General features: G+C 42.3%; 1 protein-coding gene across 1 annotated transcript in view; it reads left to right on the forward strand.

Moving 5' to 3' along the window:
• Nucleotides 1-846: 846 nt before the first annotated feature.
• Nucleotides 847-22,376, forward strand: part of LOC115200801 (glutamate receptor ionotropic, NMDA 2C-like) — a 124,901-nt gene continuing 103,371 nt past the window's right edge. The window contains exon 1 of the mRNA XM_029763931.1: nucleotides 847-881. The gene's annotated coding sequence lies outside the window, so the exon portion shown is untranslated. The remainder of the gene's footprint in view (nucleotides 882-22,376) is intronic.

Genomic DNA, 22,376 nt, shown 5'->3' on the forward strand with positions numbered 1-22,376 from the left:
GTTTTATCTGATGAACTGAATAACAATCTATCGGCATGGGGAGGACCTGTACATTATTCCTGGAGAGAGAGAGGTAGAGAAGGAGGAGGTTGAAAAAGAGAGTGAGAGAAATAGAGAGGTGTTATGACCAAGGTGGGGGGGTTCAGAACAATTTTTTCACTTTTTAAAACCTTTTCACACTGCTTTCTCTCCTCCGCTGAGCGGACTTCTCATCGCTCTGATCTCTCCTCACCAGACCAGCAGGGAGCGAGGGAGACAGGCAGACTGACAGAGAGCTAAAAAGCAGGTTCCCACACGCACACGCACACACACACACACACACGCACTCATGCACTGAAGCACACACACACACACACACACACACACACACACACACACACACACACACACACACACACACACACACACACACACACACTGGCTGCCTCTGTATTCTCTCACACCTCTCCCCAGTGTATCGCTCCGGTCAGGAGGAGGAGTGTATGGACAGCTTCACTCCTCTCTCTGTCATCCCTATCTTGCTTTCTCTCCACCCCCCTCTAATTTTCACTGTCCTCACCTCAGTCCCACTCATTAACACCAGCTACCGTCAGCCTTCACACATTAACACACACACAGTAGCACACACACACACTCACACTGTCAATATGCTGGCACTTTCCCGTTGAGATGTGCTCTCTCCTTCAAGAGAGCATGCCACCACCTCACGCACACTTTCATACACACACTCTCTCACACACATACACACACAGTTTGAACACACACTCCTACTTGCTGAAAGAGGATAGAGGGAAGTGAGAGACAAGCGAAAGGAGAGAGAAGACAAAGCAGGAAAAGAAGAAAAAGGGAGAGTGCACCTAGAGAAAGATGAAACAGCACAGGTAATACGCAACCTAGGTGTGTGTGAGAGAGATGGGTCTGTGAATGTAGTGTTTCTGTCAAAAAGCTGGGTCCTGTGAGGGAGAGCGGAAGAGGGAAGAAAGAGAAGAGAGTAAGAGAGTTAGGGAGATAAAAGGAGGTAGAGAGAGAAGAGACAGACAGACATTCCCTGAGTGCAAGACGTGTCGTTGTAGAAGTGGCAGCTTATTAATATCATTTGACATTTTTCCAGAGGTGTTGGTGGATCTTAAAAGGTTGGGATTCTGAGTTTTTCTCTCTCTCTCTATCTCTCTCTCTCTCTCTCTCTCTCTGTGTGTGTATGTGTGTGTGTGTGTGTGTGTGTGTATATGTGCGTGTTTTTGTATGTGTGTTTCTGATGCCATTTTCTTGCATTTTTGGTAGTACCAGTCACTGTCCCATTACAGCTGTGTACAGAAGGTCTAACGTGTGTGTCTGTGTGTGGTTATGATTGGGTAGCACAGGTCTATAACGCATCTCTGTTAGCGTATCCCACAGTTACTAAGTGATGAATGGCCATGACAAGTCTAATATACATGTCAGGCTGTATAGCTGTTTATTACAGTCACAATTACATCCTATCTGACAGGACACAACACAGTCTTTGTGTGTGTGTGTGTGTGTGTGTGTGTGTGTCTTCTGAAGTGTGTGTGCGTGTCTGTGTAGTTTTATATGTGTGTGTGTGTGTGTGTATGTGTGTTTGTGTGTGTGTGTGTCTTCTGAAGTGTATGTGCATGTCTGTGTGGTTTTGTATGTGTGTGTGTGTGTGTGTGTGTGTGTGTGTGTGTGTGTGTGTGTGTGTGTGTGTGTGTGTGTGTGAGTGTGTGTGTATCAATCAAATTTCAATCAATCAAATGTATTTATAAAGCCCTTCTTACATCAGCTGATGTCACAAAGTGCTGTACAGAAACCCAGCATAAAACCCCAAACAGCAAGCAATGCAAGTGTAGAAGCATGGTGGCTAGGAAAAACTCTCTAGAAAAGCTATTACTAACCAGGTAGGGCCTGGACATTATTTTTTAAATGTAAAAAAAATCTGAATTAATGTAAACATAACAGTTTTGAAAACAGCTTTTTCCAAAAAAGTGGTCTCTTGGCACAACTTACCCTGGGTATGGGGTAAGTTGAGCACAGGGACATGCTTAGTTGAGCTGCCTTGGGGTAAGTGGGTGATGGTGCCCTGTGACAGTGGGTGATGGGGCTGGTAGATAAAAGTGTAATTCATGGAATGGGGTATATTGTATATCTTGAATGTATGCCTACATTCAGATATAGATCTTTCTGTTCAATATCACTTACTCTTCCATTTCATGAAGAGCAATTTGTAGGCTAGTTCTCTGCAATTGAGCTTACTAAGCCCATGAAACTGGTCGACAAGAATCTTGATGTTTAGCAAGATCAGGCTCTATGTCATCTTGCTCTGGAGAACTCAAGGTGGCATTCTGCCTTATCCCTAGGGTTCTCAGCCATAAGTGTCGCCCACAGCTGGGACCATGTGAACTACACTCCCAACGCTCAGTTTTAACGTTTACAAAAGTCAATAATTGTCTTTTGCGATACGGTTTTGGAAACATAAAGCCCTTTACTTTAACATCAAAGTAATTTCACAAATGCAAAATATACACTGTTTAAAAAAAAAAAATTTTTACACAGCCGACAGTATTTTTCAGTTGCAACACTTTTCTGGCGTCCGTCTTCTGTTACACACAGGTGTTAAGAGAATGCTATATAGCACAGGTGGTCGCCTCTGTCTTCCGTCTGTCTTCCGTAAACAAGCGCTGTAACATGGAAATATGGCTATGAGGGAACCTTAACACTAGAGTCCCAAAACACAATGATTGTGTAATGAAACCATGAAAAGTAATGCACCTAAGCTGAGATCTGGTATTTGGAGGGTGTTTGAATGTAAACCCTATGTAAGTGTTTTAATACAGAGAATGTGTTTTAAAAAAGAAATATAGTACTCTGAAACAAGTGATACTTCAACCTGAATATTGATGTTTTTAAGACAGCGTTGTGAAAACAGGCAGCATCAAAATACCAAAACTGCAAATGGTTTATTGCCTAACTAACCCAAAGCGATATAAAAAAAATGTATGCAACTTGTTTCAATGATTTGTTAATTTAATTTGACTAAACTAATGTAAATCCAATTTAACATGTTTCTCAAAATGTAAGTATTCTCATGAAAGAGGATAACCAAAGAGAGAGACAATACAGTGATTGAACCATTGGAAGTCTTTGGTTTTAATCTCCTTGCATTTCCTATCTTGACACGCAACTCTGTTTTTAGAGGATTGTGGGTCATTCAAAATTGTTTCTTTATGATTCATTCGTGCAATGTTGTATGCATGTTTGAAGAAAGAAAAGTATATTTCTATATTAGTACTAAGCTTGTCGTGCCATGAGGTATAATGGATCATGATGAACGTATATCAAAATCATTAGGCAAATTGACTTTCAGCGAGGACACCCATTCCCACACTCTTGGTTGTCAATGGAAGAGGCAAGCGTAGAATCCTCAGTTCAACTGCCAGTTTGAACACTGTGCTTGACATTGCCTGCCAAAATGGTATATAATGGTAAATTATCAAATGCATAGAACAATGTTAAACATTAAGACACTTCAGAAAAAGGGGTTTCATTCTGCACAAGACGTGATTCAAAAGATCATAATGGTGTTTAGAAGATTTAAAGAGAGGAAACAACACCAAAAGTGAAGGTATCTAATTTTGCAGTAAACTGGACTTGAAACACCAAAATAGTGTTTTATACCCTTCAAAAAGAAAGGAGGACCAAGGCACTCTTCATATAATTGATTAAAATGCCTTTATTAGTATGGCATGTTCAATAGAAACAATGTTTTTAAAAAACCGACGCGTTTCGGCTGCATGGCCTTCATCAGGGTGTACAAAGAAATAATACAATGTTCTCTGTTTAACAGCTTTTCCAATTAACCCTAATTAGAAGAGGGAGTGGTTAAAATTGATTGGACACACCTAGTAAGCAATAGTATACACACTTTAAAGTGAAATGCTGTAGCTATGTTATCATAAAAATGTAACTCCAAACTAGAAGTATCAGAACACTTAGAAAGGTAGTTCTAACCTTAAATATGTCTGGGCGAAGTGTCAAGAATAAGAAAGCAATACATTCCATAGTACACTAGAACACAGCAAAACATGAACAACAAGAGTCTAAACATAGCTGAGGGCAATTGAGCAAAGATATCCACTAGATGACAGCAAATGTACCCATCACAACCCTACAGGAAGGGTGAGAAATCCATATCTTCATTCAAACCCGGGTATTTAGTGGCCTGTAGTTTGTAAATCCAAAAACTTTCCATTTGGTTTAACTGTTTAAGGCGGTCCCCTTTTCTAATAGAGGCCGGGATATGATCAATACCCATAGCTTGTAGGGAGGCAGGGTTGCCATGGTGTAAGGACTTGTAGTGCCTTGCCATGGGGTAGTCTTCATTGCCTACCCGTATGGCGTACTTGTGTTCCGCTAGGCGATCTTGAAGGCGTCTCTTTGTCCGTCCAATATAGAACACCTTGCACTGTGGACATTCCAATCTATAGATGACATGAGTGGTTTTGCAGTTAATGAAATGCTTGACGTAATACTCCATTTTGGAAGCTGTATCAACGAAATACTTTTTCTGTGCAATATTTCTGCAATGGTTGCACTGGTTACATTTAAAAGAGCCCTTGGGTTTGTGGCCAAGCCAAGTTTTTTGAGAGTCACCCGGAAGATAACTGTGGACTAATTTGTCCTTTAGGGTAGGACATCTCTTAAAGCTTATGACTGGTGGCTCAGGAAAGACTTGGCGTAGTAGCGTATCACTTTGGATGATTCCCCAATTATTTTTAATGATTCTTTTAATGTTCTCTGCTTCAGTGCTGTATTTTGTAACAAAATACACTCTCTCTGATGCATCACGAGGCACTCCCCTTCGCAACAACTTCTCTCTGTCAAGTAATCCAGCCCTTATACCTGCATCTTTCAGGACCTGGACGCTGTAGCCCCGATTCAAGAAACGATTCTCCAATTCAGCAGATTTGACAACATAGTCTGTTTCCTGATCGCAAATTCTGCGGACTCTTTGGAATTGGCAATATGGAATATTCTCTTTTAGCCTTTTGGGGTGAAAGCTGTCTGCTCTCAGAATGGTATTCCCATCTGTAGGCTTCCTAAAGATTGATGTGTGCAAACAACCTTTGTCATTTTTACTGATGTCGAGGTCCAAAAAATGAATGTTATCCTTGCTATACTCCATAGTTAGTTTGATGTTAGGGTTAATGCTGTTAAGGTATTGGTGGAAGGAAATAAGTTCATCTTCTGAACCGGACCAAAAAAGGCAAACATCATCAATATAGCGTCCCCACCATATAATCCGGTCAAATAAATGGTTATTAGAAGGATCCAAAATGAAGTCATTTTCCCATTTACCTAAGTACAAACCAGCATAGGAAGGGCTATAGCAAGCTCCCATGGCACATCCTGTGTTTTATACCTTTTCTGTTAGTGCTCCCAGTCCCTATCAAGGTGTTACTTGATTGAGTGTTGTTACAACACACCATGTAAAGTTTCAAATATCTCAGGATTGTATTTCAATACTTAAGCAAAGTTAAGGTTTCATCTCCTTCAACTTGGGGGCAGCTTAGTTGCCACTAGTTTAGGTGTTACAAAGCACTTGATTTCAACAGTGTAGTAAATCAACCTTTAAAAAAATATATATATTCTTTCTAGCTGATATGAGATAAGGTCCTTATGTTTCAGAAACTGTACCGTTCAGACAGAGCGTTGGGGCTCTTAATGGAAGGTACCTTCGAGAATAGACGCTAGAGTTAGATAGTGTCTATGAGTTAGCTAGACCTTGTGTGCCTCTGCTACAATATAATAGCCTCTCTTTTGCATAGGTACATGTTCGTTTTCTTTTTTGTCAATGTACCTCTTCAGTGTCATTCAGCCTTTTTGTTTTTACATCCGTTGCTGCTGCTCAAATGGACTTATTCCCTTCTCTCATTTCATTGGCTGCTCTCTCAACAACCTCAAGGGGGGCTAAACCCTGCTTGTTTTACATTTGTAAACATTTTTATTTTTTTTATTTTTATTTTTTATTTCACCTTTATTTAACCAGGTAGGCTAGTTGAGAACAAGTTCTCATTTGCAACTGCGACCTGGCCAAGATAAAGCATAGCAATTCGACACATACAACAACACAGAGTTACACATGGAATAAACAAAACATACAGTCAATAATACAGTAGAACAAAAGAAAACAAAAAGTATATATACAGTGAGTGCAAATGAGGTAAGTTAAGGCAATAAATAGGCCATGGTGGTGAAGTAATTACAATATAGCAATTAAACACTGGAATGGTAGATGTGCAGAAGATGAATGTGCAAGTAGAGATACTGGGGTGCAAAGGAGCAAGATAAATAAATAAATACAGTATGCGGATGAGGTAGGTAGATAGATGGGCTGTTTACAGATGGGCTATGTACAGGTGCAGTGATCTGTGAGCTGCTCTGACAGCTGGTGCTTAAAGCTAGTGAGGGAGATATGAGTCTCCAGCTTCAGAGATTTTTGCAGTTCGTTCCAGTCATTGGCAGCAGAGAACTGGAAGGAAAGACGACCAAAGGAGGAATTGGCTTTGGGGGTGACCAGTGAGATATACCTGCTGGAGCACGTGCTAAGAGTGGGTGTTGCTATGGTGACCAGTGAGCGGAGATAAGGCGGGGCTTTACCTAGCAGAGACTTGTAGATAACCTGTAGCCAGTGGGTTTGGCGACGAATATGAAGCGAGGGCCAACCAACGAGAGCGTACAGGTTGCAATGGTGGGCAGTGTATGGGGCTTTGGTGACAAAACGGATGGCACTGTGATAGACTGCATCCAGTTTGTTGACTAGAGTGTTGGAGGCTATTTTATAGATGACATCACCAAAGTCGAGGATCGGTAGGATGGTCAGTTTTACGAGGGTGTGTTTGGCAGCATGAGTGAAGGATGCTTTGTTGCGATATGAGAAGCCGATTCTAGATTTAATTTTAGATTGGAGATGCCTATTTTGAGTCTGGAAGGAGAGTTTACAGTCTAACCAGACACCCAGGTATTTGTAGTTATCCACGTATTCTACGTCAGAGCCGTCCAGAGTAGTGATGCTGGACGGGCGAGCAGGTGCGGGGAGTGATCGATTGAATAGCATGCATTTAGTTTTACTTGCGTTTAAGAGCAGTTGGAGGCCACGGAAGGAGAGTTGTATGGCATTGAAGCATATCTAGAGGTTAGTTAACACAGTGTCCAAAGAGGGGCCAGAAGTATACAGAATGGTGTCATCTGCGTAGAGGTGGATCAGAGAATCACCAGCAGCAAGAGCAACATCACTGATGTATACAGAGAAGAGAGTCGGCCTGAGAATTGAACCCTGTGGCACACCCATAGAGACTGCCAGAGGTCCGGACAACAGGCCCTCCGATTTGATACACTGAACTCTATCTGAGAAGTAGTTGGTAAACCAGGCGAGGCAATCATTTGAGAAACCAAGGCTGTCGAGTCTGCCAATAAGAATGTGGTGATTGACAGAGTCGAAAGCCTTGGCCAGGTCGATGAATACGGCTGCACAGTAATGTCTCTTATCGATGGCAGTTATGATGTCGTTTAGTACCTTGAGCGTGGCTGAGATGCACCCATGACCAGCTCTGAAACCAGATTGCATAGCAGAGAAGGTACGGTGGGATTCGAAATGGTCGGTAATCTGTTTGTTAACTTGGCTTTCGAAGACCTTAGAAAGACAGGGTAGGATAGATATAGGTCTGTAGCAGTTTGGGTCTAGAGTGTCACCCCCTTTGAAGAGGGGGATGACCGCGGCAGCTTTCCAATCTTTGGGAATCTCAGACGATACGAAAGAGAGGTTGAACAGGCTTGTAATAGGGGTTGCAACAATTTCGGCAGATAATTTTAGAAAGAGAGGGTCCAGATTGTCTAACCCGGCTGATTTGTATGGGTCCAGATTTTGCAGCTCTTTCAGAACATTAGCTATCTGGATTTGGGTGAAAGAGAAATGGTGGGGGCTTTGGCGGGTTGCTGTGGAGGGTGCTGGGCAGTTGACCAGGGTAGGGGTAGCCAGGTGGAAAGCATGGCCAGCCGTAGAGAAATGCTTATTGAAATTCTCAATTATAGTGGATTTATCAGTGGTAACAGTGTTTCCTAGCCTCAGAGCAGTGGGCAGCTGGGAGGAGGTGCTCTTATTCTCCATGGACTTTACAGTGTTCCAGAACTTTTTTGAGTTAGTACTACAGGATGTAAATTTTTGTTTGAAAAAGCTAGCCTTAGCTTTTCTAACTGCCTGTGTATATTTGTTCCTAACTTCCCTGAAAAGTTGCATATCACAGGGGCTCTTCGATGCTAATGCAGAACGCCACAGGATGTTTTTGTGCTGGTCAAGGACAGACAGGTCTGGAGTGAACCAAGGACTATATCTATTCCTAGCATGCTTATTTAAGATGGTGAGGAAGGCACTTTTAAAGAATAGCCAGGCATCATCTACTGACGGGATGAGGTCAATGTCATTCCAGGATACCCCGGCCAGGTCGATTAGAAAGGCCTGCTCGGAGAAGTGTTTTAGGGAGCGTTTGACAGTGATGAGGGGTGGTCGTTTGGTCGCAGACCCATTACGGATGCAGGCAACGAGGTAGTCATTGCTGAGATCTTGATCGAAAACAGCAGAGGTGTATTTAGATGACATCTATGAGGGTGCCCGTGTTTACGGATTTAGGGTTGTACCTGGTAGGTTCATTGATAATTTGTGTGAGATTGAGGGCATCAAGCTTAGATTGTAGAATGGCCGGGGTGTTAAGCATGTCCCAGTTTAGGTCACCTAGTAGCACAAGCTCATGGAGGGCAATCAATTCACATATGGTATCGAGGGCACAGCTGGGGGCAGAGGGAGGTCTATAGCAAGCAGCAACAGTGAGAGACTTGTTTCTGGAAAGGTGAATTTTTAGAAGTAGAAGCTCAAATTGTTTGGGCACAGACTTGGATAGTAATACAAAACTCTGCAGGCTATCTTTGCAGTAGATTGCAACACCGTCTCCTTTGGCAGTTCTATCTTGGCGGAAAATGTTATAGTTAGCGATGGAGATTTCAGGGTTTTTGGTGGTTTTCCTAAGCCAGGATTCAGACACGGCTAAGACATCCGGGTTGGCAGTTTGCTAAAGCAGTGAGTAAAACAAACTTAGGGAGTAGGCTTCTAATGTTAACATGCATGAAACCAAGACTTTTACGGTTACAGAAGTCAACAAATGAGAGCACCTGGGGAGTGGGAGTGGAGCTAGGCACTGCAGGACCTGGATTAACCTCCACATCACCAGAGCAACAGAAGAGATGTAGGATAAGGGTACGACTAAAGGCTATATGAACTGGCCGTCTAGCACGTTTGGAACAGAGAGTAAAAGGAGCAGGTTTCTGGGCACGATAGCATAGATTCAAGGCATAGTGTACAGACAAAGGTAAGGTAGGATGTGAGTACATTGGAGGTAAACCTAGGCATTGAGTAATGATGAGAGAGATATAGTCTCTAGAGACGTTTAAACCAGGTGATGTCATCGCATATGTAGGAGTTGGAACAACATGGTTAGTTAAGGCATATTGAGCAGGGCTAGAGCCTCTACAGTGAAATAAGACTATAATCACTAACCAGGACAGTAATGGACGAGGCATATTGATATTAGAGAGAGGCATGCGTAGCCAAGTGAACATATGGGTCCAGTGATTGGTTGGGCTGACTTGGGACACGGCGATTCAGACAGTTAGCAGGCCGATGCTAACAAGCTAACAGTTAGTTGGCTGGGGCTGGCAAGCTAGCAGTTTGCAGACCGGGTTAGCAAGCAAGCAGTTGACAGACCGGGGCTAGCAGTTAGCAGACTGGGGCAGGCAAACTAGCAGTTAGCAGACCGGGGCAAACAAGCTAGCAGTTAACAGACTGGGGCTAGCAAGTTAGCCTTTGGGGACGTCGCGATAGGGGTAAGTCTGTTTTTGCCTCTTTGTGCGGTGACGTCGATAGACCAGTCATGGAATTAGTAGGGTTCCAAGTAGCTCTAGGTAGCTAGTTGGCCGCGGTTAGCAGAATGGGCCTTCAGCGGACGTCGCACCTGAGGGGCCTGTTTGAATCCTCGGGCAGATTATGTCGGTATTCCAGTCATAGAGGATCGGCGGGGGTCCGTGCCCCGTATAGGCAGTAGAAGGGGTCTGGATATTGTAGCCCAGGAGTGGGCTTCGGTGGCTGGGCTAGCTTCAGGCTAATTGGTGCTTGCTCCGGGATGGAAACGCTAGCCAGGAGTAGTCACCCGGGATTGCGGTTAGCTATTTGCGAAGATCCAGTTGAAAATGTTCAGAGTTTGTGGTAGGAATCCGGGGATATGGGGAAAAAAATAAAATAATAATAGGTTCGTTATGCTCTGGTTTGAGTCACGTTGTTCGAACTGGCGAGAGCTTTCCGAGCTAAAGGTTAGCTGATGACCGCTAGCAATGGTTTAATGACTGATAGCTGGTAGGTAGTTAGCTGGCAAGCTTCAGTTGAGGGATTCCAGATCTGAAGTAAATAGAAATACTTTAGGAAAAAAAACAGATCCACGCCACATTGGGTGAGGCAGGTTGCAGGAGAGTATTTAGAAGTTGAGGTTTAGGAAAATCTTTTAAAAAGATTTGCGAAGAAAAATATGTAAAAAGATATATACAAGGGACACGACAGGACAAAGACGTCTGACTGCTATTCCATCTTGGGACATGAGGCATGATGATGTTTGCTTTGTAACAATAGAAATGCACTATCTTGCATGACACATTGCAAAAATACTAGGAATATTATGCATAAAACTGACAAAATGTAATCATCATTTGAATGGGGTGTGGGGGCCATTGGCTCAACTTACCCTAAGGCAAACATTTAGACTATATTAGCCCACACAGCTATAAGGATGCACTGCTAGGTTTAAGATGTCATATTGTAGCTTGAGTCCCCAACTGATGTACAAAACAATCTTAAAACGATCTACTTTGGCTTAGATACAAGCATCATGAAACCTATAATATATATGGTAAAAGATGGTGCTGCAGTGGCTAGCAGCTGTTTTATGGGCCCCTAACCAATTCTGCTATTTTGTGTGTTCTGTTACACCGATCTTAACTTTTTGTGTATATAATGTCTCAAACCATAATTTCCTGTGACCCAAAAGAGCTTCTGGACATCAGAACAGCAATCACTAACCTCGATTTGGAGCGTGACACTAACCCGGATGTTTATAAGAAATCCCGCAACAACCTCCGACGAGCCATCAAACAGGCCAAGTGTTAATATAGGACGAAGATCGAATCCTACTATTCCGGCTCTGATGTTCGTCGGGTGTGGCAGGGCTTGGAAACTATCATGGATTACAAAGGGAAACCCTGCTGCTCAGTGACGCGAGCCTACTAGACAAGCTAAATGCCTTCTATACTCGCTTTGAGGCAAGCAACACTGAACCATGCATGAGAGTACCAGCTGTTTCGGATGAAAGTGTGATCTCGCTCTCCGTAGCCGATGTGAGTAAGACCTTTAATAAACAGGCTAATATTCACAAGGCCGCGGGGCCAGATGGATTACCAGGATGCGTACTCAGAGCATGCGCTGACCAGCTGGCAAGTGTCTTCACTGACATTTTCAACCTCTCCCTGACCCAGTCTGTAATACCTACATGTTTCAAGCAGACCGTGCCCAAGAACGCCAAGGTAACCTGTCTAAATGAGTATCGCCCTGTAGCCATGAAATGCTTTGAAAGGATGGTCATGGCTCACATCAACAAAAAATAAACCCAGACACCCTGAACCCACTCCAATTCATATACCGCCCCAACAGATCCACAGATGACACAATCTCTAATGCACTCCTCACTGCCCTCTCCCTCCTGGACTTGAGGAACACCTGTGAGAATGTCTACAGCTCAGTGTTCAACACCACATTTCCCTCCAAGCTCATCACTAAGCTCAGGACCCTGGGACTGAACAACTCCCTCTGCAACTCCACATCAGTCACCGACTCCAACACCATCATAAAGTTTACTGATGTCCTGGCAATGTGGTGCCAGGACAACAACCTCCTCAACGTCAGCTAGACAAAGGAACTGATTGGGGGCTACAGGAAATGGAGGGATGAGCACGCCCCCATCCACAATGATGGGGCTGTAGTGGAGCGGGTTGAGAGCTTCAAGTTCTTGGTGTCCACATCACTAAGGAATTTACATGGTCCATACACCCCAACACAGTCGTGAAGAAGACAAGACAACACCTCTTCCCCGTCATGAGGCTGAAAAGATATTGCACGGGCCCTCAGATCCTAGTTCTATAGCTGCACCATTGAGAGCATCTTGACTTGCTGCATCACCACCTTGTATAGCAACTGCTTGGCATCCAACCGCAAGGAGCTACAGAGAGTTGTGCGTACGGCTCAGTACATCACTGGGGCCGGGCTCCCGGGGATCCAGGACCTCTATACCAGGCGGTGTCAAAAAAATTTCAACGACTCCAGCCACCCATGTCTTAGACTGTTCTCTCTACTACCACACAGCAAGCCCTACCGATGCACCAAGTCTGGAAACAACAGGACCCTGAACAGATACAACCCCCAAGCCATAAGATTGCTAAATAGTAAACAAATAGCTACCTGGACTATATGTATTGACCCTTTTTGCATTATCTCTTTTGACTCATCACATTAGCTGCTGTTACTGTTTATTATCTATCCTGTTGCCTAGTCACTTCACCCCAACCTATATGTACATATCTATCTTAATTACCTCGTACCCCTGCATATCGACTCGACTTTGTTCTTACCTCATGTATATAGCCAAGTTATCGTTACTCATTATGTATTTATTCCTAGTGTTATTATTTTTCTATTATTTTAAATGTTTCTCTCTGCATTGTTGGGAAGAGCATGTACTTAAGCATTTCACAGTCTGCTCCTGTTCTTTACAAAGCATGTGACAAATAAAATTTGATTTGATTTGACAATAAATTCATTAGACTTTTTGAAAATCCGTTTTTTGGAACTTGCTTACCATATGATGACCACTCCCAAAATATTTGGTCATGTGATTAATTTTGTGTAGGGTTTTCTAGAAACAAGGGGTGGCTCAACTTAACCTTTAAATCGACTTAACCCACTTTTCCCTATAGTGATCAGAGTTTTACACTGTACAGGGAAATGACTAGCATAGCTTTGATTGGTTCCATACTGCTGTATCATAACCCCCCCCCCACACACACACACACACACTTCTCTCTCTCTTTCTCGCCATCTACATATAGGCAGTAACATTTAACTGCAAGAGCCATCAAACCTTTATGCCTCAGAAAAACATGGTCCCATAGAGACTGCTGTAGAATATATGACTAGCTGTGCAATGTTGGCTATGCTAGAGACACAAAGTTATAATGAATGATAAAAACACTAAAATGAAGAACAACGTAATATGATTTACAAACATGTAATGCGGTGTATTGTTTATTCAGATTGTGTGTGTGCGTGTGTGTGTGTGTGCGCATCACATCAATCACACTGTCTCTGTCTAGGAATCCTTGACTGAGGGAAGGGTAGGGAAGGTGAGAGAGAGAGAGAGAGAGAGAGAGAGAGAGAGAGAGAGAGAGAGAGAGAGAGAGAGAGAGAGAGAGAGAGAGTAATGTATCCAGTGCTCTCTCTCTGCTTCCCTACAGAATAATATATCAGTGGTCACCAACCTTTTTGAGTCAATTTTTTTTTACTGAGTCAAAAGCCAATAGCCAAGCTTTTGTAAACCAATACAAGATGAACCTATTAATAACAGTACTGTAGTAATGAGGTTTGTGCAGTAGACTATTGGCCTAAAACGTTATCACCGCATATGGGCTTTGCCTGAATATTCCTGCCAATGCATTGTTGTTCTTCTCAGATCATTTAAAAAAATTACATTTCAACATATGAGGTAGGCTGCATGATCACACCAATAATAGACCAGTTGTTGTATTACTTGTGAGGCACAACTGAGTGAGCATACATTTAAGTGATTAGCTTTTTTTTTATTTTACTGGGCTGATGGAGCCTGCATCTGATGGTCAAAATCAAGTCATGGTTTTAAAAGTTTAGAAATCTCACAGTATCGATTTTGCTGTAGCTTTCATTTGCACCTGCTATGTTACTGCAGACATGGTCATCTGAGACATCCAATTGGCCAGTGGTAGGCCTACAGCACACTTGATTTGCTCCCCCCGGGAAGGCAGAGTTTGTACTTTCAGACATATGAAATGGTACAAAATGCGAACATGTTGCCTACCTGGCACAAGGCAGCTGAAATGGGTGCACCTAGTGCCAACAGTGCGAGACAAATTTACAAATAAGAACGCAAGGCCTGTCATTTGGTTTTCTACAGAAATGCTTGGTGATCTATTGAGAATGCCTTGAAGATCGACCAGTCAATTGCAGTCAACCGGTTGGTGACCACTGTCCTATAGCATACTGATGTGACGTGTGAAACCTGAATATATTGCTTTGCCATATGTAGTGGATGGAATTATTGTGGGGTCTGCTGTCATTGAGTGTGTTGTGTACCTCCATTCTTGTTGGTGTCATATGGGCTTAGATATGATGGTAGGGAGTAGGGCAGTGTCAGTCACGAAATTTCGTCAGCAGGTGATTGTCAAGCAAATAACTGCCAGTCTCACGGTAATTGACAGTTAATTAACATGAACACATTTAGCAGCTCCTGGCTTCCACACACTACAAGCCACTGATGCAGACCTTTGGAACATCTACATGTTAATAAGTCTAATAAATCCATGATTTATTTTAAACAGGTCTAAAGAAACATGATATGAAGAAAATGTAGTCTATTTCAGAAGAACATAATAGAATACTCTGAGTTGTCCTTATATTAGGTCCTCATCTGGCTATGCCATATGGCTGTGGGCTACACTAGTTAATTAGCAAGCAAGATTTGCTTAGAATTCAATAGCATTATTTTATATAATTTTACAGTATGAAAAATACAATTGAACAAAGCTAAATAAAATAGAAAGGATATTTGAGGGAGTGTGCAAATTCTGTGTTGAGTTGTTAACAAAAAAATTGTTACTCCTATATGCTTAACTTAGAGTTATTCATGTAACTTTAGTTGTTCAACAAATGTTGGGCTATATGTTTAGATTTTTTAAACATTATAAGGCTGCATGATGTGACTCTAATGATGATTTGAAAAAAGTTGCATGAAAGGCCTAAGCTCTGCTTAGTTTTTTTGCATAGGCTGTACAAACTTCATCAGTCTCTCTTCCACCATTTGACAAGCACTTGATAATGCCTCGAATTTCCTGGTGGCATCCCCTTTGTGTGGCCAAAATGCCAGTGGCCGTTGTGCCCTTAGGCTGAATATAACAATTATAATTCCCTTCTCCCGGAGTGCTGCTTGCTCCCAATCACATGTCATTCACATGGCTCTTCATCACGGGATCGGGTCTTTCTCACAGGCTACAAGTGAAGACAGACACATCGGGGACATAACTGTGCGCGTCGTTAACCTATCCCGAGGAGCATATTGAAGATATTGGAAGAACTGTCCACATTTACTTTTTGTCAGCCAACAAGATGAGTAGGCCTAACGAACAGCAAAAGCACTAGCTTATGCCAATCTACTATCTCCCATAGTACAAAAGTTAACCTATTTTATTCTGTGCGAAAAATAAATATTCCAAACATACTCTGACTGGGACAGTTGTGCGATGCGACAGATTCCAAATGAATACAACCACTAGCATCAAAAAATCTGTTTTACACAATGAGACTGATGCAGCAGACCAGAGCATTTAGCTTAACATGTTGATAAACAATTAGGCTATTTCTTCACAATATAAGTGCAGCAATGACCACACGGCAGTAGGCTATAAGCGTGCATGTTCCATTAGCGGGAAAACACCATTATCAAAAGTCACTGCAAATGTGATTATGCAGGTAATGCTTTTATTATAAAGCTGCATTTCTATTGTGAAAATTATCTTCCACAAACTTGAAACTCACATGCTGCTTATGTATGCTGGTTGGCTCTACACCCCTTGTAAAGCGGATTAATGTCCTTAATTTGAAGAAGTTATTTGTCCACTTTAGTTGTGATATGAACCTTATCAAAACATATAGGCCTATGGGCTAGGCTACATGAGGTATGAGACTATGATTAGAAAAACTAGCCCAAAAAAGGCATTGTTTCTTGCCTTACGCTGGGCATCATTCACAAGTGATAATATATAATTCACAAGTGACAGGGTGATATTGTCACCCATCAGACTATTCTTGATTTAATCTTGTCTTTACATATACTAATATATGTGTGAAATTTGTTTTGATTTAGAATGGCCATTTTCATGCAACTGTCTCGAAACACAGGCAGGGGAAATAATAATGAATGGAGGACCCTTTTCCTGTGGTTGGTTTTTTAATGCCAGCCAGGTAGGCTATACTCCTGTTATAAAGATAAGCAATGTACTTAATATTAGGAATGTTGAGATATATATATAGTAGGCCTAGCCTATAGAAAGCTGATGGGATCCTCCTTTTTTTAATAGAGGCCACCACTCTGTTTACTCATGCAACTGCATAGCCTATAGAAATGTTGCACAACATGAGCTCATGGACTATCATGAAGTGTTTGATTCGATTTTCGATCACATTTGCATTGATGTCAGAGTGATTAGAGGGACAATAGAGTGCTGAGTACCAGGCAGTAAACTACTAATGACCATCAGCAGCATCAGAGCTTGGAGAAGACTAATTGCCGTGCCTAAACGGTCATGTGGAATTTGACTGCCTTCATGACTCGTGACCGCCGGTAATATGGTCACCATAACAGCACTAGTAGGGAGATTTTAATTTATGGCATTGGTTGAAGCTCAATGTTTAACTAAAATCTCCCTACCATAGGACAGATATAAGAAAGCTCAGGAAATATTTTTGAATTTTTTGGACACATACAGTATTTAACCCCTTATTTTTGTTGGCAAATAACTACCTCCATACTTCCATTTGTTTGTGTACCTTCAGACGAGTCCTGTGGCACTTGTGGGGCCCGTAGAGCAAAACGGAGAACACCATCGTGTTCATGAAAGTCTCCCCTTTCCATATTAGTTTGTAGCTCAAACTGTTTGGACGCTACAGATAGAAGTTGTCACTTCAGCGTTACCGACTTCAGACGAGTCCTGTGACACTTGTGGAGGTCGTTGAGCAAAACGGTGAACATCATGTTCGGATTCTACAGACCTTTTCGGGAGAATACTGATTTTCCTGATGTCTCATGGTCTGACAAATATTGCTGTAGCTCGGCCACCTTCCACCACAGATGTGGAAGGCAGACATAGGCGGATGCGGTGGATTGAGACGCTGAACATGCAAAAAAACATTTGTATTATTATGTTATTTAGATTGATGCACAGGTGCGTCAATAGACTCTTAAGGATTATATAAATATATAGGATGTATAAGTCCGCAAAGCTTTAGGCTACAAACAAGCTGAAAAAGGCACAAGAAAGACGTGGCTCTATTGTACAGTGGCTTGCGAAAGTATTCACCCCCATGGCATTTTTCCTATTTTGTTGCCTTACAACCTGGAATTAAAATAGATTTTTTGGGGGTTTGTATCATTTGATTTCCACAACATGCCTACCACTTTGAAGGTGCAAAATGTTTTTTATTGTGAAACATACAAGAAATAATACAAAAATGCAGAAAACTTAAGCGTGCATAACTATTCAACCCCCCAAAGCCAATAATTTGTAGAGCCACCTTTTGCAGCAATTACAGCTGCAAGTCTCTTGGAGTATGTCTCTATAAGCTTAGCACATCTAGCCACTGGGAGTTTTGCCCATTCTTCAAGGCAAAACTGCTCCAGCTTCAAGTTGGATGGGTTCTGCTGGTGTACAGCAATCTTTAAGTCCTACCACAGATTCTCAATTTAATTGATGTCTGGGCTTTGACTAGGCCATTCCAAGACATTTAAATGTTTTCCCTTAAACCACTCGAGTGTTGCTTTAGCAGTATGCTTAGGGTCATTGTCCTGCTGGAAGGTGAACCTTTGTCCCAGTCTCAAATCTCTGGAAGACTGAAACAGGTTTCCCACAAGAATTTCCCTGTATTGAACACCATCCATCATTCCCTCAATTCTGACCAGTTTCCCAGTCCCTGCCGATGCTAAACATCCCCACTGCATGATGCTGCCACCACCATGCTTCACTGTGGGGATGGTGTTCTAGTGGTGAGATGAGAGGTGTTGGGTTTGCGCCAGACATAGCGTTTTCCTTGATGGAAAAAAGCTCAATATTAGTCATCTGACCAGAGTACCTTTTTCCATATTTTGTGTTTGCTTATTTTTTTTCTTTAAGCAATGACATTTTTTAAAGCCCAGCTCTGTGGAGTGTTCGGCTTAAAGTGGTCCTATGGACATATACTCCAATCTCCGCTGTGGAGCTTTGCAGCTCCTTCAGGGTTATCTTTGGTCTCTTTGTTGCCTCTCTGATTAATGCCCTCCTTGCCTGGTCTGTGAGTTTTGGTGGACGGCCCTCTCTTGGCAGGTTTGTTGTGGTGCCATATTCTTACATTTTTTTTAAAATAATGGATTTAATGGTGCTCTGTGGGATGTTCAAAGTTTCGGATATTTTTTTATAACACAATCCTGATCTGTACTTTTCCAAACTTTGTCCCTGATCTGTTTGGAGAGCTCCTTGTTCTTCATGGTGCTGCTTGGTTGGTGGTGCCCCTTGCTTAGTGGTGTTGCAGACTCTGGGGCCTTTCAGAACAGGTATATATATATATATATATATATATATATATATATATATATATATATATATACATATATATATATATATATATATATATATATATATATATATATATATATATATATATATATATAGGTATATATATATACACACACTGCTCAAAAAAATAAAGGGAACACTAAAATAAAACATCCTAGATCTGAATGAATGAAATAATCTTATTAAATACTTTTTTCTTTACATAGTTGAATGTGCTGACAACAAAATCACACAAAAATAATCAATGGAAATCAAATCAAATTGATTTATATAGCCCTTCGTACATCAGCTGATATCTCAAAGTGCTGTACAGAAACCCAGCCTAAAACCCCAAACAGCAAGCAATGCATGTGAAAGAAGCACGGTGGCTAGGAAAAACTCCCTAGGAAAAACTCCCTAGAAAGGCCAAAACCTAGGAAGAAACCTAGAGAGGAACCAGGCTATGAGGGGTGGCCAGTCCTCTTCTGGCTGTGTCGGGTGGATATTATAACAGAACATGGTCAAGATGTTAAAATGTTCATAAATGACCAGCATGGTCAAATAATAATAATCAAAGTAGTTGTCGAGGGTGCAACAAGCACGTCCGGTGAACAGGTCAGGGTTCCATGGCCCCAGACAGAACAGTTGAAACTGGAGCAGCAGCACGGCCAGGTGGACTGGGGACAGCAAGGAGTCATCATGCCAGGTAGTCCTGCGGCATGGTCCTAGGGCTCAGGTCCTCCGAGAGAAAGAAAGAGAGAAAGAGAGAATTAGAGAGAGCATATTTAAATTCACACAGGACACCGGATAAGACAAGAGAAATACTCCAGATGTAACAGACTGACCCTAGCCCCCCGACACATAAACTACTGCAGCATAAATACTGGAGGCTGAGACAGGAGGGATCAGAAGACACTGTGGCCCCATCCGATGATACCCCCAGACAGGGACAAACAGGCAGGATATAACCCCACCCACTTTGCCAAAGCACAGCCCCCACACCACTAGAGGGATGTCTCCAACCACCAACTTACCGTCCTAAGACAGGGCAGAGTATAGCCCACAAAGATCTCCGCCATGGCACAGCCCAAGGGGGGGCGCCAACCCAGACAGGAAGACCACGTCAGTGACTCAACCCACTCAAGTGACGCACCCCTCCCATGGACGGCATGGAAGAACACCAGTAAGCCAGTGACTCAGCCCCTGTAGAATCCCAGTGGAGAGAGGGGAACCGGCAAGGCAGAGACAGCAAGGGCGGTTCGTTGCTCCAGCCTTTCCTTTCACCTTCACACTCCTGGGCCAGACTATACTTAATCATAGGACCTACTGAAGAGATAAGTCTTCAGTAAAGACTTAAAGGTTGAGACTGAGTCTGGGTCTCTCACATGGGTAGGCAGACCATTCCATAAAAATGGAGCTCTATAGGAGAAAGCCCTACCTCCAGCCGTTTGCTTAGAAATTCTAGGGACAATTAGGAGGCCTGCGTCTTGTGACCGTAGCGTGCGTGTAGGTATGTACGGCAGGACCAAATCGGAAAGATAGGTAGGAGCAAGCCCATGTAATGCTTTGTAGGTTAGCAGTAAAACCTTGAAATTAGCCCTTGCCTTAACAGGAAGCCAGTGTAGGGAGGCTAGCACTGGAGTAATATGATCAACTTTTTTGGTTCTAGTCAGGATTCCAGCAGCCGTATTTAGCACTAACTGAAGTTTGTTTAGTGCTTTATCCGGGTAGCTGTAACAGCTGTCTTCAAAAATGGACCAAGGCGCAGCGGGTATGTGGATACTCATTTTTTAATTCCAAAAAGGAGTAAAGCATCCACCGGACAAAAACAATATACAAGACAGGAACAGTCTTGCAGGCACACAAAACGCAATGCAAGAACAACTACCCACAACCCCAAAGAAAAACACACACTCCTATATAGGACTCCCAATCAAAGGCAACTCAACACACCTGCCTTCAATTGGGAGTCCCAATCACCAACACAACCATTCACACACACAAAACCCCTGCCACATCCTGACCAAAACTAACACCATTACGCCCTCTGCTGGTCAGGACGTGACAGTAGCAAGGAAGTAGAGCATTGCAGTAGTCCAGCCTAGAAGTAACAAAAGCATCGATACATTTTTCTGCATCATTTTTGGACAGAAAGTTTCAGATTTTTGCAATGTTACATAGATGGAAAAAAGCTGTCCTTGAAACAATCTTGATATGTTCTTCAAAAGAGAGATCAGGGTCCAGAGTAACGCCGAGGTCCTTCACAGTTTTATTTGAGATGACTGCACAACCATCCAGATTAATTGTCAGATTCAACAGAAGATCTCTTTGTTTCTTGGGACCTAGAACAAGCATCTCTGTTTTGTCCGAGTTTAAAAGTAGAAAGTTTGCAGCCATCCACTTCTTTATGTCTGAAACACAGGCTTCTAGCGAGGGCAATTTTGGGGCTTCACCATGTTTCATTGAAATGTACAGCTGTGTGTCGTCCGCATAGCAGTGAAATTTAACATTATGTTTTCGAATGACATCCCCAAGAGGTAAAATATATAGTGAAAACAATAGTGGTCCTAAAACGGAACCTTGAGGAACACCGAAATGTACAATTGATTTGTCAGAGGACAAACCATCCACAGACACAAACTGATATCTTTCCAACAGATAAGATCTAAACCAGGCCAGAACTTGTCCATGTAGACCAATTTGTGTTTCCAATCTCTCCAAAAGAATGTGGTGATCAAATCCAGACCCATGGAGGTCTGGATTTGGAGTCACACTCAAAATTAAAGGGGAAAACCACACTACAGGCTGATCCAACTTTGATGTAATGTCCTTAACCTCTCTGGCGCATGTGGGACGAACTCGTCCCACCTACGTAACAGCCACTGAAATCCAGTGGCGCGATTTTTGAATCGTTAGAAATACTATTACTTCAATTTCTCAAACATATGACTATTTTACAGCTATTTAAAGACAAGAATCTCGTTAATCTAACCCCACTGTCCGATTTCAAAAAGGCTTTACAACGAAAGCAAAACATTAGATTATGTCAGCAGAGTGCCCAGCCAGAAATAATCAGACACCCATTTTTCAAGCTAGCATATCATGTCACATAAACCCAAACCACAGCTAAATGCAGCTCTAACCTTTTATGATCTTCATCAGATGACACACCTAGGACATTGTGTTATACAATACATGCATGTCTGTTCAATCAAGTTCATATTTATATCAAAAAACAGCTTTTTACATTAGCATGTGACGTTCAGAAAAAGCATAACCCCCGCAAACTTCCGGGGAATTTACTAACAGTTTGCTAAATTACTCACGATAAACGTTCACAAAAAGCATAACAATTATTTTAAGAATTATAGATATATTACTCCTCTATGCACTCGATATGTCCGATTTTAAAATAGCTTTTCGGATGAAGCACATTTTGCAATAATCTAAGTACATAGCCCGGCATCACAGGGCTAGCTATTTAGACACCCACCCAGGTCAGCCTCCACCAAAATCACATTTCCTATAAGACAAATGTTCTTACCTTGCTTGTTCTTCGTCAGAATACACTGCCAGGACTTCTACTTCAATAACAAATGTTGGTTTGGTCCCAAATAATCCATCGT

This window comes from Salmo trutta, chromosome 10 (genome assembly GCF_901001165.1).
Source record: "Salmo trutta chromosome 10, fSalTru1.1, whole genome shotgun sequence".
Lineage (NCBI taxonomy): Eukaryota > Metazoa > Chordata > Actinopteri > Salmoniformes > Salmonidae > Salmo > Salmo trutta.